We start from the raw sequence: 16,227 nt of genomic DNA on the forward strand, positions 1-16,227 counted from the left end.
ACATGTTGCTTCTCTATGTATGCTGCTGTATGGACTTTCATCTTTATTGTCCACATCCTCTGCTATGCTCCTTTTGGATGCTTTTTTATTTTCCTGCCTTTCTCTTCCTCCACATACATGATGACTGGTGCTTTTATTCTTATTGTTGCTGTGGTTCTTGTTCTTGTCCTTTCTCGCTTTTCTATCTGGACTCTCGCCTCTCGATCTCACATTCCTTCTCTCCCTCTATTTTTTTCATCCTCTATCTTTCTCATCCTCTACTTTATTCTATATGTTTTGTCGTTGAATTTGTGGTTCGTTCTTTTTATTTGCTTTATTTCACTTTTTGTTAGGGCAGTAGTTCGGTCAGCGGAAGTCCCGTCCCCTCAACCTCGGGGACCAGTACGCCACGCCGAGGCCGCCGACAGTTGCCTCAGACCCGGCGACACCCCGGCCCCATGTCACGTACTCCCCTGTAGTCCGTAAGGCCATGCCCACCCTCCTGGGGGGCCGCAGGGCAGACCCCCAGCCCCGGCCCCTCGCCGCTTTTCTCCCAGAGCCTCCCAAGGCCAGGGTCCTCCCGCTGCTAGCCTCCCATTGGCCCACCACGGTGCACCCCGCCAGGGTCATCATCCCCCGCCTCGCTGGGGGGACGCAGGTGGAGGACGGGGCTCCATGGAAGGGGACGGCTGCTTCTACAACCAGGACTACAGGACTATGAGCCCCACCATGAACCTCCTGCCTATGAGCCAAACCCCATGCAGGGTGGCAACCCCCACCCTCATGCCCTGGCCAACCACCCACTGCCACCTCCCACGCAGCCACAGCCGCATAACCCCCCACCATCCCTCCACCGCAGCCCCACCCTGTAAACAACCTCCACCCTCAGCCCAGTCGCACCTCACCAAGGACTGCCCACCACGCGCCTCCCCCCACCACGGCCCTGACTGGGCCAGTCCAAGGCCAGGTCCAGCCTGCCGCCCAGCGCCGTCTGCCTAACGGCTACCGATCTTCATCGCCTTCCACACATCTGCACGGACCCCCGCATACAGGGCCTCACAAGGTCCCTCCTCCAGCTGGGCATCCCAGGGGTCCCCGCAAGGGCTGCATGTAACCCTACAGTGAAGAGCGGGAGGGACGACGATTGGTGCTAGCCTCTGGGGATTGGGGAGGGGACGTGAGGAGGAAAAATAATTGATTAATTTGACTGAAAGAAGATGGGAAGCTCTGAGCCAGAGCACTGACTGCCAAGGGAAACCACGACTTTTCTTTCCTGTCTATTCAAACTCTTTCCCTCTCCTCCTCTGCTCGGGCGTGTCCCAGGGATGGTGGGCATGATGGAAGGACGGGTGTCCGGGGATTAAAGGGATGGAACAAGAATGCTGAGGCAGAATCTGGAGAAACAAGTAGCGTAAGGGGTTAAAAAAACCACCTCCATGTTCTGCTCACATTGTTGTTGATCATCTCTGGATGCCAAATGAGACCAATCTCCAAATAGGATGCAGGCAGGAGGAGCGATGGGACACTAGTCCTTTGTGTCTTAAATTATGCCTCTGGCAATGAGCTATAGCCACTTACAAGATGGTCAACGAGTTGCGGACTCGACAAAAGGGACACTTTACAGTCAGAGACAAAAGAGCAACCATTTTTTCTTTTTTTTTGCTTCTCAAAGCTAACTTCTGTCCAGTTAGCTTCAAAAGGAATCCAATCCAACCCCTCCCAGCCACCACTTGAATATTGATGAGTTTTATCAGCTGTGTTTTTTAAATAAGAACAAAACTGACAAAGAGCCGTACCGCCTGTATGAGGTGAGGAGGCTACGTGGGTGGGAGAGTTGGGGAGGGAACGTTGCACGGGGGTTGGAGTTCCCTCTGGTGAAAGGTCTGAGAGGACAGGATGGGTGCGTTGGGAATGCTCACCCTCCCAGAAACAAACTATTAAACCAACCTCAACCTGTGACCTACGGAGAGAAGAAAAAACAAAGACTGTGGCGATGGGTTTCAGAAACAAAAAAACAAACCAGTAACTGTTTTCTGCAGTATTTCTTCTTCTATTCCTGCAGCTGCTTCTTCTTCTTCCCTCCTTCTCTTCTACTTGTTCAAAACATTGAAGCTTGAATCTTCTGTTGCACCCCACGCGGCTTCGTTTTTTAGACTTGCGGAGTTGTACACCCTTTGGAATCCTGCATGAATGATACAAAAGAATACTAATAATAGCAACAATGAGAATCTACTGTCTGTGGAGGGAAATGTTCCTCAGTCCTTTCTGTAGTGGGTCTGTAGGGTTTCTCTCTTTTTTTATTAAAAAATGCTTTCTGTCTCTCTCTCTCTCTCCTCTGAATGACGTTCCCTCTCTCTGTACTTTCAGTTACACTTAAAATCAATCAGCAGACGGTTATGGGGAGATCAGATAATTGCCGTATGTAGAGGGAACAAAGAAAATTACTTTTTGCTTGCTTGTCTACTGTCTGTTCTGTGCCAAATGCCTGCCACCGATACAAATGGAATTGCACATATTTTTTTGTGGAAGTAACTTTTTGTAACCAAGGTTTAAAATGATAAAAATGGAAAGCAGGGTATACATGTGGATTTAAAAAAAAAGAGAAAAAAAATGTCAATACTGAGTGAGTAAGTGATGACAAATCCGTCACATGTCAAAGTCTTCCAGGGTTTGGGGGTTAAAGCAGAGGCATCAGAGAGAAAGAGACCAACAGAAAGGAGAGAAACTCTTCATCTTCGTTTTCTTTGTTACTGAACGTAATAATGGGTAATCCGATAAATATAATAACTTCAAATGATCGTAGGAATGAGACAGATTCTCCATGTCTGGTTTGGTTGTGTATGTTCTGTTTTATTGTGAGCTCAGCTAATAATTTTTCCAACCCTGGGGTGGAGCTCCAAACACACAGCTACATTACGGGAGAATGAGGGAAAAACATGAATTCAAATTTAACCAAAGACAGCAAATATCTGTCTTATCCCTCTCTGGAATTCAGACAGTGGGTGGATTGGACCGAAACAAAGCAGTGGCCTACAGGCTTCCACTCTGCTGCAGTTCTAACGTAGAGTTCCACCACCGCTAGTGACCTTCAGGTGGCGCTGTATGACAAGCAGTGTGCCTCTGGTTTTTTCTACCGCTCCCTTTACTTCACTTGTGATCCAGAGACGTCCTTCAGAGTCGCTGCTCCAGTAAAGCAGCTCATTCTCTCAGCAGTAGACCACCTCGTCTGTGTTCAAACTTGTAGCACGGTTCAGATGGGTTGGAGAAAAGATGTCTGGGCCTCGTCACGGTCCTGGAAAACACCTTTATTCTGTGTATGTGTCACTCCTGACTTTTATTTCTATCTGTGTGCCTCAAACTAACACTTGTCACTAACGCACACCACTGTCAGCCCACACACTGTCGTTTTATTTCACCTGCATTTCAACCTGGAGGCCTATCACATGTTGACCAGAGAATGCATTGAAAAAAATAGAAATGGAAAAAAACTGCCTATTAGTGTCTTTCCAACCTCAGTGGAATGTCACAGATGAGTATATTTCATGTCACTACACTTCAGATCAGAAAGCACACTAGGTATGTAGCTCCTGGGTGTGGTGTGTGTAAGTGGGTTTTTGCATTAATGTGTGTTACACGAGTGAGTGGGACAAATTTAGGTGTTTTTTCTTTTGTTTTTTGTGCTGCTTTGGTTTCTATTCTTTGTTTCCAGAAATCCTTTGGAAATCTCGAAATGTTTCGGTCCTGTTACTGTAATGATCTTCGACTCTGTGTGTGTGCGTGCGTGCGTGCGTGCGTGCGTGCGTGCGTGCGTGCGTGTGTGTGATGAAACATGCAACACCCCCCCCAAAAACATTCACCTTCCATCTTTGTGTATATGCTGCAGTAAAATCCACTAACACGCTGATTAACCACACAAAATCTTCAAAAAGCAATGTAAAGTCGCTACTGGGAGAAAAAAAAAAGAGTTTTTTAAGTACAAAAGATTTTAAAAAAAAGGAAAAAATATCTAGTTCCAGAAATGCATGTGCTATGTGCATGCCACACCGTGGGTTAAAAGTCATCTTCAGGACATAAAAAGAAAAAGCAGATTAATTAATTCAGAGGAATAAAAAAGAAAAAAGATATATAAATAGATAGATGTTTTTAAAAAGCAATGTTTCCTTTTTTCCTTCTATTTTTGAGAACAAAAAAGGTTGAAAAAACAAAAAAAAAATGTCTAAAGAGTAAAAACACAGAAGAGACTTTGGTGACAGTCAAAGTCTTGTTTGTTTTCTTCTATTACATGGGGTTGAGGCACAACACGACCATGTTCAGGACACCACAAAAAAGAACTGTTTTTAATGAAAACATGAAAAAATAAGAAAAGAAAGTGCAGTTCAGACGATGGTGTATTCTCCCTTCTCCTTGGTGTGGGGGTCAGAGGCTGCGGAGCCAAACCCATGATGTTCTGATTCTGATTGGCCTCTGATCGCCCACTCACTCCCTCTTTTCTCTCTCTCTCTCTCTAACTCTGTCTCTCGAACACTCTTTACCTGTCGCACTCTCAACCAGTCTCACCGCTATTTCTACCAGTGCATTTTGTAATTCCAAACAGAACTCTTCCTAAAGAATAAAATCCAGAGAGAATGCACACTGCTTGGCCTCTTTACTTGTCTGCACCGTCGCTTTAATCTGTTTTACCTGTTTGTGAAGCGGTTTTTCAGACACTCATCAATGTGTTGAGGTGAAAACATTCAGACTTTGGTCACTTTAATAATCCTCACAGCTTCGTTCAGATGTACCCATGAAAGTGACAGAGAAAGCTGTTGTATGGTGAGATATTTGTCATACACCAGATTGGAAAGCACATGAGGTGACAGTTTCATTTAGCTTTTATTCAAAGCGACCTACACTACCGTTCAGAAGTTTGGGATCACTTAGAAATGTTAATGTGGTAAATGACTATTGTAGCTGGAAACAGCTGATTTTTAATGGAATATCTCCATAGAGGTACAGAGGAACATTTCCAGCAACCATCACTCCTGTGTTCTAATGCTACATTGTGTTAGCTAATGGTGTTGAAAGGCTCATTGATGATTAGAAAACCCTTGTGCAGTTATGTTAGCACATGGATAAAAGTGGGAGTTTTCATGGAAAACATGGAATTGTCTGGATCACCACAAACTTTTGAACGGTAGTGTACCAATATTGTTTACATCAATTTGTCATTGGGTTTAAAGTTATGGTTCAAAGATGTAGAATCAGTGTCAATGCTGGCATCAGATTCTCCAGAGTTGGGTAGATAACATCTCTCACGCTGTAATAAACCGAAAAATATGTTTTTCTTAACCGTTAGATGCTCCAGTGATTGGACCCTACACTCTTCCATGTAGGAATCAATGTATGTTTATACCATTTTGGTTCAGAATAATCATTTGTATTATTGATTGTTTTATATTTTGGTCCACACAAGAATGAAGTTTGACATGCAAACCAGTATGTAGATGTATAAATACACGTGCACACACACAATCACACTCAATACATAGACTAAAGCTAGCTAGCTTAGTTAGCTAACTATAAAGTAGGCTAATTTGATGATACATAATAATAACACGAGTCATTAATGTGCAAGTATGTTGAGAAATATCAATTTGATCACATCAAACTTTTTCTGAGGTAAATGTAGATATTACTTCCATGTATGAGGTCTTTCTGTGTAGAACTTTATTTTAAAACTTTCTTTGTCCCCCTGGGGACAAATAAAGTTTCCTGAATCTGAATCTAAAGTAATCCTCCTGATTGATGACACTTCTGACACAGTGTGTGGTCCACAGTAAATACAGTGATGGAAGAAAGTTTTCAGACACCCTTAAAATTTTACACAATCTCAGACATTATCATGAAGTATTTGTGGACAAATCTTTTTTGTGTTTCCAAAGGTGTAGCTGCATTAGACAGACACAAACAAGTACACATTCTATATTTTTTTGTTCATTGTTTGCAAGAAAAACTAACAAAACTAAATTTTACTAAAATGACCCAGTACTCAAAATTTCTTATTTTTATGGAACCAAGCAGTTATAAGTTTTAAATGGCTTTTTTAGGATTTGTTTAGTATTATGGCTGCGATTGTACTAAAACAAATTACACTTGAACACCTAAGAATGATTCTTAGTGCAATATACATACAAATGTATGGGATATGTGGAAACTTTTTTCCACCACTGTATGTTCCTGACAGTCACAACCACTGTTCCCTCTAAGCTGCGCGCGTGCGCAATTGCGCACTGCTGACACGGTCTCCGCGCACAGAAAATCTGCGCTGCGCACAAAAAAAAAATCCAACCTAAATTGTAAATAAAATAAACACGTAACAATTCATTCTGTGCTATTTTTCAATGTGAGTCAGTGAGTGACCGGTGACTGGCTGCTGCAGCCAATGATGCGATTCACATACGTATTTACCATAGACTGTATATAATGGTATTTACGCAGCTAATCAACGTCAGGCGTCCTTATGTGCAGCCACCTTTGTTCTCAAAGATATGAATGAGTAGATAGGACACGCCCCTTTGAGCTGCGTGCTACAGCGAGGCTAAGCTAGTGGGGGAAAAGTTTCAGTGCATTCCGTTGATGTAGACGGCGTGAAAACGGAAACAACAAGAATGCCGTCTCACTGTGCTGCATACAGTTACACACTACGTCGTACGATTGAGACAAGGAAACTTGGAATGACTTTTCATAGGTAAGAATAGTTTTTGGCTCTTTTTTCATTATGAAATCTTGTTGAGAGCTTCCAGTCTATGAGAGCTAACTAGTTAGCCACTAGCAAAACGCTAAGGCGAGCTAGCAGCTTGACAACCAAATACCAGACGATTAATAGTAGCTGTAGTATAGTTGTACAAGCAGTAGTAGTAATACTAAAAGTACAAGCAGCAGTAGTAGTATAAACAGCTGTTAGAGTTGTAGAAGTAGTATCAGCATTTGTAATAGTGTTACAAGTTGTAGTAGCAGTGCCAGTATCAGCAGCATTTAATGTACTACTAGTAGTAGTCACATTGCTATTACTACCACCAATGCTACCAATAGTAATTATAAAGCCTAACTCATGTATATCCAGATTACTATCTATGTTCTTCCTCCAAACCCATTTTATGATTGGGATTACAGGCAGTTCTTTAGGACTGCTCTCAAATAATTGAAATGTTACTGAACAAGGTTATACTTATCAAATTAAATAGCTCTGGTCTCCAGTATATTGGCGAATTCGGTTCTTTGTACTTAATTTATTAGCATGATTTCTTTTTAATATGTTGTGTACAGACTTAATTACTTCTCTGTCTACTTTTCTTACTCCATGTAGGTTTCCCAGAGACTATGGGTTGAGGAGGAATTGGAAGTTTGTCGGCTTAGACCTGGTGTCATTCCATCAGTGTTAAACTTCCCGGTTCATCTTGGAAGAGTACGTGCCAGAAAGACCACGACCAAGCAGCCTTGAGATCTTAGACAGCGTCTCCCTGAGGTGGGTGTCGACGGTGTTCACAGTCAGGTCTGTGGTAATCCTGTCAAAAAACAAAACAGAAAAAAATCTAGATTATAAATCATGTAACCAAAGCACTCTGTGTATAACACCATAGTATAGGATGTAGTTCAGAAAATGTCAAAGTATAGTATGCTTTACTCAAGAATAACATAGTATGGCCTGTAGTTCATAGTACAGCATGTTGGCAAGAAAAAAAACAAAACATAGATTATTATGTGGTTCAAAAAGCGCAAAATGATAGGATGTTGCCTAAAATTGTCATGTATGATATGTGGTTCAAAAAATGTCATAGTGCAGTATATTGTCAAAATAGTATGTAATTCAAGAAAACAGAGTATAATATGTCGTCTAAAAAATGCCATAGAATAATAATTTCATTGCACAAGTAAAAGTATAGTAACTTTTAAAACTGTTCGAATTCTTATATGTTGCTAAAAAAATAAAAAAAAACTAAAACAAAAAAAAGTCGCAGTAATATGTCAATTAAAGCCTATAGTATAGCGTGTCGCCCAACAAACATCATAGTAGAGCATGTGGCTCTAAAAACGTCACAGTATAGCCTTTAGTCCACAGCTGTCAGTAGGTGAGGAGCAACACAAAAACAGTCCAAACGCTGGTTTCCAGAGGCTTAGATGAGAATTTATTTGAAATAGTAAGTTTACAACAACACAACATGTGAGGGGGTTAAAAACAAATAGGTGTTAGTAAAATAAAAATAAATAAACAGAACTAAAAGTGAACTTCATGTGGACATTGATGGGCATTCCAACCAGGAACAAAGTAAAAGATAATCAATACAAAAAAACCTCTTCCTGTTCACCTCTTAAAACCCCAAAACACACCGCAGTGGCAGCCTAAACTAAAACTACCAATGGGTTCCCTGTTTTCCTTTGTGAACAATTCAAAGGTCCCTCTCTATCTCCCCACACATCCACCAACCACTGGAACACATCTCCAAAGTTCTGCTGGGCCAGCTCAGCTTCCCCTCAGAAGAAGTGGCGCCACCTGCCAGATGAAGGAGCCTTTTGAGAGGCAGCTGGCATCGTGATTGGACTGTACTTTGGTCTGTTCCAATCCAGCTTCAGCTCCAGAGACGGCAGGCGGGACAAGTCAACGGAGGCCGGATGGACGAAGGCATGAGCTGAGTACAATCCAGAAAACAACAGAGGAAGAAACAAACATAGTGTATACATCATATACTGTATAAAAGACACATCCACTGTAGAATTGTAGTAATTTTGGGCTGACTGATTTACTGATTATCAGCATTTTATTTTTTACTGATTTACGGTAATAAATACATTTAAAAATGGTGCTACTTTGGCTCTGAACCTTTATCTACCTGTGGTCGCTCTGTCTTCTGGAGTGATTTGATTGGTTATATGTCACGAATAAAACTCCTTTAACTTAACATCTGTAAACAAAACAAAAACGTATCAACAAAGTTTTCTGTTAGAGTTTGTGTTCTTCTAAGTTTAACTCCAAGATTTTAAATATTTTCATTTACTGCAAATGAATATCTACTCCAAATGTCTCACTAATAATCATTATCAGCCTTAAAAACCCACAAAACACCCCTCTATACTCAACCACACTTAGTACAGTCCGGTTCCCCCTTCTATAAATCTGCTTGGAATCTTCCACTTCCTGTTTGTCAAAGTGGCCTTCTACCTGGACAGGTTTTGTTGGAGCTCATGCAACAAACATTTTAGGTAACTGCACTTTAATATGGATGGATGACACTGAATTAGAGTCTGTTTTAATGAGACTGAGTTAAGATGTGTAGCTCTGTCATTAAATAGGAAATTATTTCTCAGAATTCACAGAGAAAAGTCTGAAATGTTTGCTAGGTTAGCGTCCCACATGTTCTTTGGCTCAGCTAAAGCTAACTCTCTCCAACTTGTGGATCTCTTGAGTTGCTTGTTGTTAAAATATCTTGCTAGAGGTGCTGAAGCTCAGAAAGTCTGAGATGTTTGTTCAAAATAAGCTCATTCTCAAGTCTTCTCTAAACTGTTCTCTTTTGTTTGAACTTTCCCTAAACTTAGGAGTTAATGACAGAGCAGCACATCCAGACTCAGTCTCATTTATGTAGAGATTAAACTTCAGTGTCATTCATTGATGTTAAAGTGCAGTTTTTCAAATGTTTGTTGCACATGCTCCCGACCAAACCAGTCCAGGTGGAAGACGATGTGAAGAGAAAGCTCCAGAGGATGAATATCACACATTTACGTTGGAAGTAAATGTCCTTTAATTTGACATTGTCATGCAAAAGTTGGATTTCCCTTTAATGATGTTCAAATCTTTGTTGAGTGTTTCGTGGATGTTGGTTTCTAAATGTTTCCTGACATTCGGCCCCAAAGATTAAAACCTTTTACTGCTCAAAAGCTGCAACAATTTACACATTATCAACTATCTTTCTGACTAAACTAAGATAAAAAGTGAAAAACTGCCTGATTCCTGCATCATGAATGTAAATCTTTTTGGTTTTTATGACAGTAAACTGAATATATTTGGGTTTGACATTTTATAAACCAAAACAAGAAATGAATTACTGGAGAAAATGACAGATTAATGACAAAGAAAATGTGTTTTCCAACATATATGGCTGAATTACTCCAACACTACAAGATACATACAATTTGAATTCAATTTTATTTATATAACGCCAAATACAGGTCAAATTGTCTCGAGACACTTTATTTTTATATTTTTTGTCATATTTAAAATATAACAAAGTAAGAAATTTAAACCGCTTGATTAATCCAATTTATTACTTGGTTTTTAAGTGACTAATAGACAATTAAAATAAGTTTCTCCACTAAAACTAATAAACATGAGGTCAAATAGAAGGAAGAGTTTTAAATACTGCAGTCCCACGACGACAAGAATAAAGTTTGTCAAAAAAAACAAAATCTGATGGTGGATTCCATTAAAGTCCTAATAACTGATAATAAAGTGTGATGCTAAAGGTTTGTGGTGCTAAAAATGTCAAAGTAAAGATATCAAGTTGAACATCTGGATGGAGGTTGATAAAAAATTGACCTCCCTTCATTTCTCTGGAGTGACTCCATGGATTTTATGGATGGTGGTTAAAGACCTGCTCTTCTAGTGGTCTTCCTTCTAGTCGCTGTAAAAAGTCAGTCCATCCTGGCCGACTTCAACACCTCTTCATGACAAGTTGTTCTGCCTCGGACCTGGTGGAAACTCAAGAAACTCGGGAAAACCCATGGAGACTCGAAGAACTCGTGGAGACTCGAAGAACTCGTCGGGCGGGGGAAGGTGTGGTGGGTGGTGGGGGGAGGTGGGGGAGTAGAGGGGGGAGGCCGCCACCCACCTCCCCGCCTACTCTCCGCCCTGACTCCACCCAGACTCCGCCTTGGCCCTGCCCATGTGGTCACTTCAGGAACTACGATGCCAAAGGGACGACGAATTTATTTCTTTTCATCTGATCTGTAGCTCAGTGAGTTAAGGATTTGCCTGTGGAGCTGCAGGTCGCTGGTTCAAGACCAGACCCTTCTTAAATTTTTATCAAAATCCTGACAAAGACAAAGAAAGAAAATTGCCGGTGGCGGGTCTTGAACCTGCGACCTTCCAGTCCGCAGACTCTCTTCTTATCCTCCTGAGCTACACGCTCAGATACTAATTCTTCTTTTTTTTGCGCATTTATCATCTATTTTTTGTCGTGTTCGAGTTTTTTTTCTTACTCGAGTCTTGTCTAGACCGTTTTTCTCAGGAGGCTGGACTTCAGCCTTTGTGCTGGAGGGTGCAACCCTCAGTTCCAAGACTTTCCAAAGCCTCCACACCTCCCGAGTCCTCAGGACCTGAGCTTTCACACAGTCTGAGGGCTGAAATTTTCTAAGTCCCACAGTAGTTCTCTGTTAGTTTGAACCTTCAGACAGTCCAAGGACTGATATCCTCTAAGTTCCTGAGTAGTTCTGTTAGTTTGAACCTTCAGACAGTCTGAGGACTGAAATTTTAAAAGTTTCTGAGTAGTTCTCTGTTAGTTTGAACCTTCAGACAGTCTGAGGACTGAAGTTTTACAAGTTTCTCAGTACTTCTCTGTTAGTTTGAACTTTGTGGTTACCAGAAGCCTTAAAACTTGTGACCATGAGTCTTGATTTCACATTTAGACCATCCGAGTTCTTCTCAGACCTTCACCTGTGGGTTTTTTAGAAATCCTCAACAAACTTTGATACTCTTCACTGAACAGTAAAGTTTGTGGAGATCAGAAGGTAACATTAGTTTGATCAATGCCTTCAACTACTAGTAGACTTTATCTGGAAAGCAGTTTTCTGAAATGAGTTCTTAGTAAATCTGTCCACAATCAAACCAAGAACATAGAAAGAGGAAATGTTTGAAGAAACAATTTGATGTTTTCATTTCAGACTAGAAAACACTTGAAGACCTTTATCTGTTTTTTCTCTTTTTGATCGTTTTATTGTCCCTTCTGTTTAATTTGATCTTCTAAAGTCTAACTGGTGTCTTTTCAAATGTTTTGTCTTTAGTTTGATTCTTCTTAAATGTTTAGTTTTACTTGTTTCTCACCTTTTATTCTTTTCAAATGTCTGATTTGATTTCCAAATGTTTTGTCTTTTTAATGTTTGTTTTTTCAAATGTTTATTCGGCTTGTTTGAAAAATTTCCTTTTCTTTCCCAATATTTAATTTTTCGATTAAATCTTTAAGGTTTTTCTTTTTAAATGTTTTACCACCTTTTAATGTTTAATTTTCTTTTTAAATGCTTCAATGTATTTTCTGTTTAATTCCTATTTAAAGTTTTATTGTCTTTAAGATTTAATTTTCTAATTAAACATTTATTTTTTTAATTAAATGTTTTATCTTTTTAAAGGTTTAATAATCTAATTATATGTTTTGTATTTTTTTTAGTTTAATATTCTTCTTGTTCAATTGTATTTTTTGATGTTTAATTATCTAGAATATTTCATCTTTAATGTTTAATATTTTGTTTAATAAACTTTAATTTCATAATTACATGTTTTGTATCTTCTGTTTAATTATCTAATTAAATATTTTGTCTGTTTAATATCATTTAATTGTATTTGATATTTAATTTTCTTTTTAAAAGTTTTATTGTATTAAAAGTTTTTTTCCTTTGATTTAATTGCTTTTTTTAATGTAGTTTATTTCTTTAATTTTTTTTTTCTGTCAAGATTTTAATCCCAACCTTAAAAATGAAACAAACTATTAAATCACAATGAAAATACTTCTGTTGTCACAATCATGAGTTAGTCAATTATTCAGTTTATCAATTCAACTTTATTTGTTTAGCACCTTTTACACAGATGACAAAACTAAACAAGCAAAGAGAAAAAACTATGCTATGATTAAAACTCAAAAACATTTTTTTAAAAAAAAGAAAATTTAACATGGTAATAAAATCTGTTGTGTCCAGGGGATGGAGGGAGTTTATTGAAGTCTTCTTGGGCTCACATGGGAAATCATTTAATATATAAACTTGATATTCAGTCTAAGGAAACTGCAGAGTGACAGAAGAACCAACAATATCTCCTGTTTTCTCCTTTAATGAGTTGACTCTTCTTGTGCTTTCAGACCAAAGAACTACAGACTCTTCACAACCTGCTCAAACTCTTGGTACAGGACCTCACCACACGGGTCAAGAAGGTTTCCTTCTCATTTCTACTCTGAAGCTCACCTTCTCCTGCTCAAACTGCTGACAAATGTTTCTGCTGCTCTAAAGTCTGCTCTCCAGAACTTCCTAAAAACTCTCAAAGTCTCTTCTGCTGCAGGTTGCTTTGTAGAACTGTTCCAGAAAACCTCACTAAACCACATGGAGGAGCCTCAAGATAGTCGTCCAAATGAAACCGTACAAAAACCAAACTAGCACAACCCAAACACTAAAGTCTCCTGCAGTCTACCAGAGAACCTCTGAGAACAGAGAAACAGGACAGGAACTCTTACCTTCTGGACAACCAACGCTGGTTCACAAACAAGAATACAGAATGTGTCTGACCAGAAACCTCTAAAGACTCACTACAGCCAAGATAAAGACACAACTCACCTGCAACAAATCCACTAATCACTGCACACATTAGCACCATGTGCTAACTGTGGCTAAAGAACCACATTTACCAAGACAACTATCCAGTACAAAGCCCTAAAACACACCAAGAAACACATTAAAGACGATTTTACTGCTGGAAGCTGCAAGCCAACGCCTAAAGAACAAACTGAAGAAACGGAACCAAACCCAGTTCACTGGTGAAGAGAAACAGAGGAAATGTTTGTCTGCAGCTAAACAAAGCAGGAAGACACTGAGCTGCTCAGGTGTTCCTGATAACACCAAGCAGCCACCTGGACAGCCAATAGGAACACAGCTTCCTGGAAGTCCAGAGGGCTGGGTTAGTCAAGGAAATTTAGTTTAAAGTTGAAGCAGAAAGTTAACAAAGAAAGTTGAAAACCACCTTCTGATCCCTGAAATCTCTGAGTTTTCACACAAAGAACGCCTGAACATGTCAAACTGGTTCCATAGTAGAACCATCATTGTAAAAACGTCATAGTATGGTGTGTTGCTCAAAAAACATTAGGACCCGGCTGTCAGGGGACAAACATGTAAGAAACATGAGAACAGAGAGAACCCAACCAGTAGGTCACAGTTTATCATCATCTAATCATCTCCTGAAGTCCATATGGTGAGAGACATCAGTATCTGGTTGTTCATTTACCAGAGGATGCTTATAATCATGCTGATGTGGTCTGTACTCTACAGTATTTTAGTGACTCAATAAATGCCTAAGTTGTTTTTTTTAAATGCTTTTTAGTTTTTAATAAACATTTAAGAGCCTATATGTAATCAATAAATGGCCTTTGCCTATCTTAAGAAAAATTCACTCAGAACTCTGATAGGTTAACATTACTAAATAAATCAATAAATACATGCATACACACATAAATAAGTTAATACATTAACTGTGTTAAGATAAGATTTAGATTTTTTTTAAAAAAAAGTTGTTTATGTTTTTGCAGAATCCAGTATTGCTCACTGGTTGGTCATTACATTTTATTAGTTTGATTTCACTGTTTAAAATGATGCCACCTCTTTTCATACAGAACCTGTGATAATAAAACAATACAAAATTTTTAGTTCCGTGTTAATAAAGCACTTAAAGCTTTAAGTATGGCTAAAAGCTTTTTTCAGAATTAAATATATCACTCCTTAGGTGGTAGTGGCCCCAAGTTCAGTAAAGTTGGAAAGATATTCACAGATTGGGACTTCCAGCATCAATAACTCATTAGATATAGGTTGTCAAAACATAAACGGTGCCTCTTTCCCATTGTTGCAAGGCAGACAATGTGCTACAAGCCCAGTTTTATCAAAAGTAGCTGTCTTTCAAGCTACAGGAATAACATTGGTGTCTATGGAGTGAACAGGGTCCGTCTGCAATTTGCAAAACCACTGCAACAGTAAAGAGAGACAAATTCAATAACTTCACTCTTATACATTGTAGTGTCACTAAAATCACTGCAGCCTTCAACTGGCTCCTGTTGACAAAATGTTTTAACAGAAATGTAAATGCTGTAATTTGATTCTTTTAATGAACCATGTAACTTGAATGGATGTGATGCTGGTGTGACCACAGTGCACACGTCTGATGTTGTTCACAGTGGTCCAAGGGACGCTCAGGGAGTTTGTGTGTTTGCTCACACTCAGGAAAAATTACAGGGAACATTGATCACAACTGGTAAGAATCACAGGTTTCCATTAGATTCTATAGAAAATGTATGCAGGGCATTTTGGACCCACTTATGGAAACTTGTGGAGGTCATACAAATGTTATCATTTCTTAAAAAGTATAAAAGGTAACTTAAAAATTTAAATGAAATGATAAAAAGGAATACCTGGAATATGAAATGCTAATTTTTCATAATGAAGATATTGTTAGAAAACATTATCAGCTCGTTTTAGACCCTCTGGTGCATCTAAGGGGTAAAAACCCAGAAAGAAAAAAATTTGAAAAGGTGTTTTGATGATCAAAAACAAGTTAACTGAGGAATACGAGGAGTTTTGAATAATAAGATCTAGAAAATAAAACTCATCCGGGTCACTTTGGACTCATGTTGTGCATCAAAGGGTTAAACATGAAGGTTAATGAGGGCACAGAGTCACTGGGTGGCTCTGATTTCACTGCATTCCAGATCTGTCCAAATATCCATTAAAAAAAATCTGCGCTTAATGCTTAAAGACATCAATGTGACAGCAGATCCCTTCACCCTGGAGAGAAGAAGTTGGGGAAGTGTTTGGACTTGAGTATCTGAACCCACATCACAGGCTGAGAGAGCGTGTGATGTGCATGACGTGTGCGTTTTCACAGGCATGTCCAGACGGTTCCGGCCTCCCCCTCCCCTCCTGTGTGCACAGACTGGGTGCTCTGGTTTCAGCCGGAAGAATAAGCTGCACAGTCGGAGGCCTCGTGGGGGCTCAGACCGGAGCTTCCACCTCCCCCCTGCATTCCTTCTTGGGTTAACCCCCTTCCCCCAATGCAAACAGCACCACCGTGAATCCTGTACCAGCTGCATGGAGCTGAACAAAAAAACACCACATGAAACCAGAAGCTGACACTTGTGCCCTACTTTCTGGATTTTAACAGGTAAAAGTTTACTTCAGTTAGCACAAGCATCAGTGAATCCCTGCTGGCACCCAAACCTGCCATATTTTGACAGATAAAAGGTCAAGTTTAGCTGATTA

General features: G+C 39.6%; 1 long non-coding RNA gene across 2 annotated transcripts; it reads left to right on the forward strand.

Annotated features, from left to right (window-relative positions):
- Positions 1–4,709: 4,709 nt before the first annotated feature.
- Positions 4,710–14,341, forward strand: LOC129347583 (uncharacterized). 2 transcript variants are annotated; one of them, XR_008599776.1, is made up of 3 exons: positions 4,710–6,706; positions 7,325–7,483; positions 13,074–14,341. It is a non-coding gene; the product is annotated as an uncharacterized LOC129347583 (long non-coding RNA). The 2 variants fall into 2 exon arrangements; XR_008599775.1 differs by lacking the exon at positions 13,074–14,341 and adding an exon at positions 8,412–8,661.
- The last annotated feature ends 1,886 nt before the right edge of the window (positions 14,342–16,227 follow it).

This window comes from Amphiprion ocellaris, chromosome 19 (assembly GCF_022539595.1).
Source record: "Amphiprion ocellaris isolate individual 3 ecotype Okinawa chromosome 19, ASM2253959v1, whole genome shotgun sequence".
Classification (NCBI taxonomy): Eukaryota; Metazoa; Chordata; class Actinopteri; family Pomacentridae; genus Amphiprion; species Amphiprion ocellaris.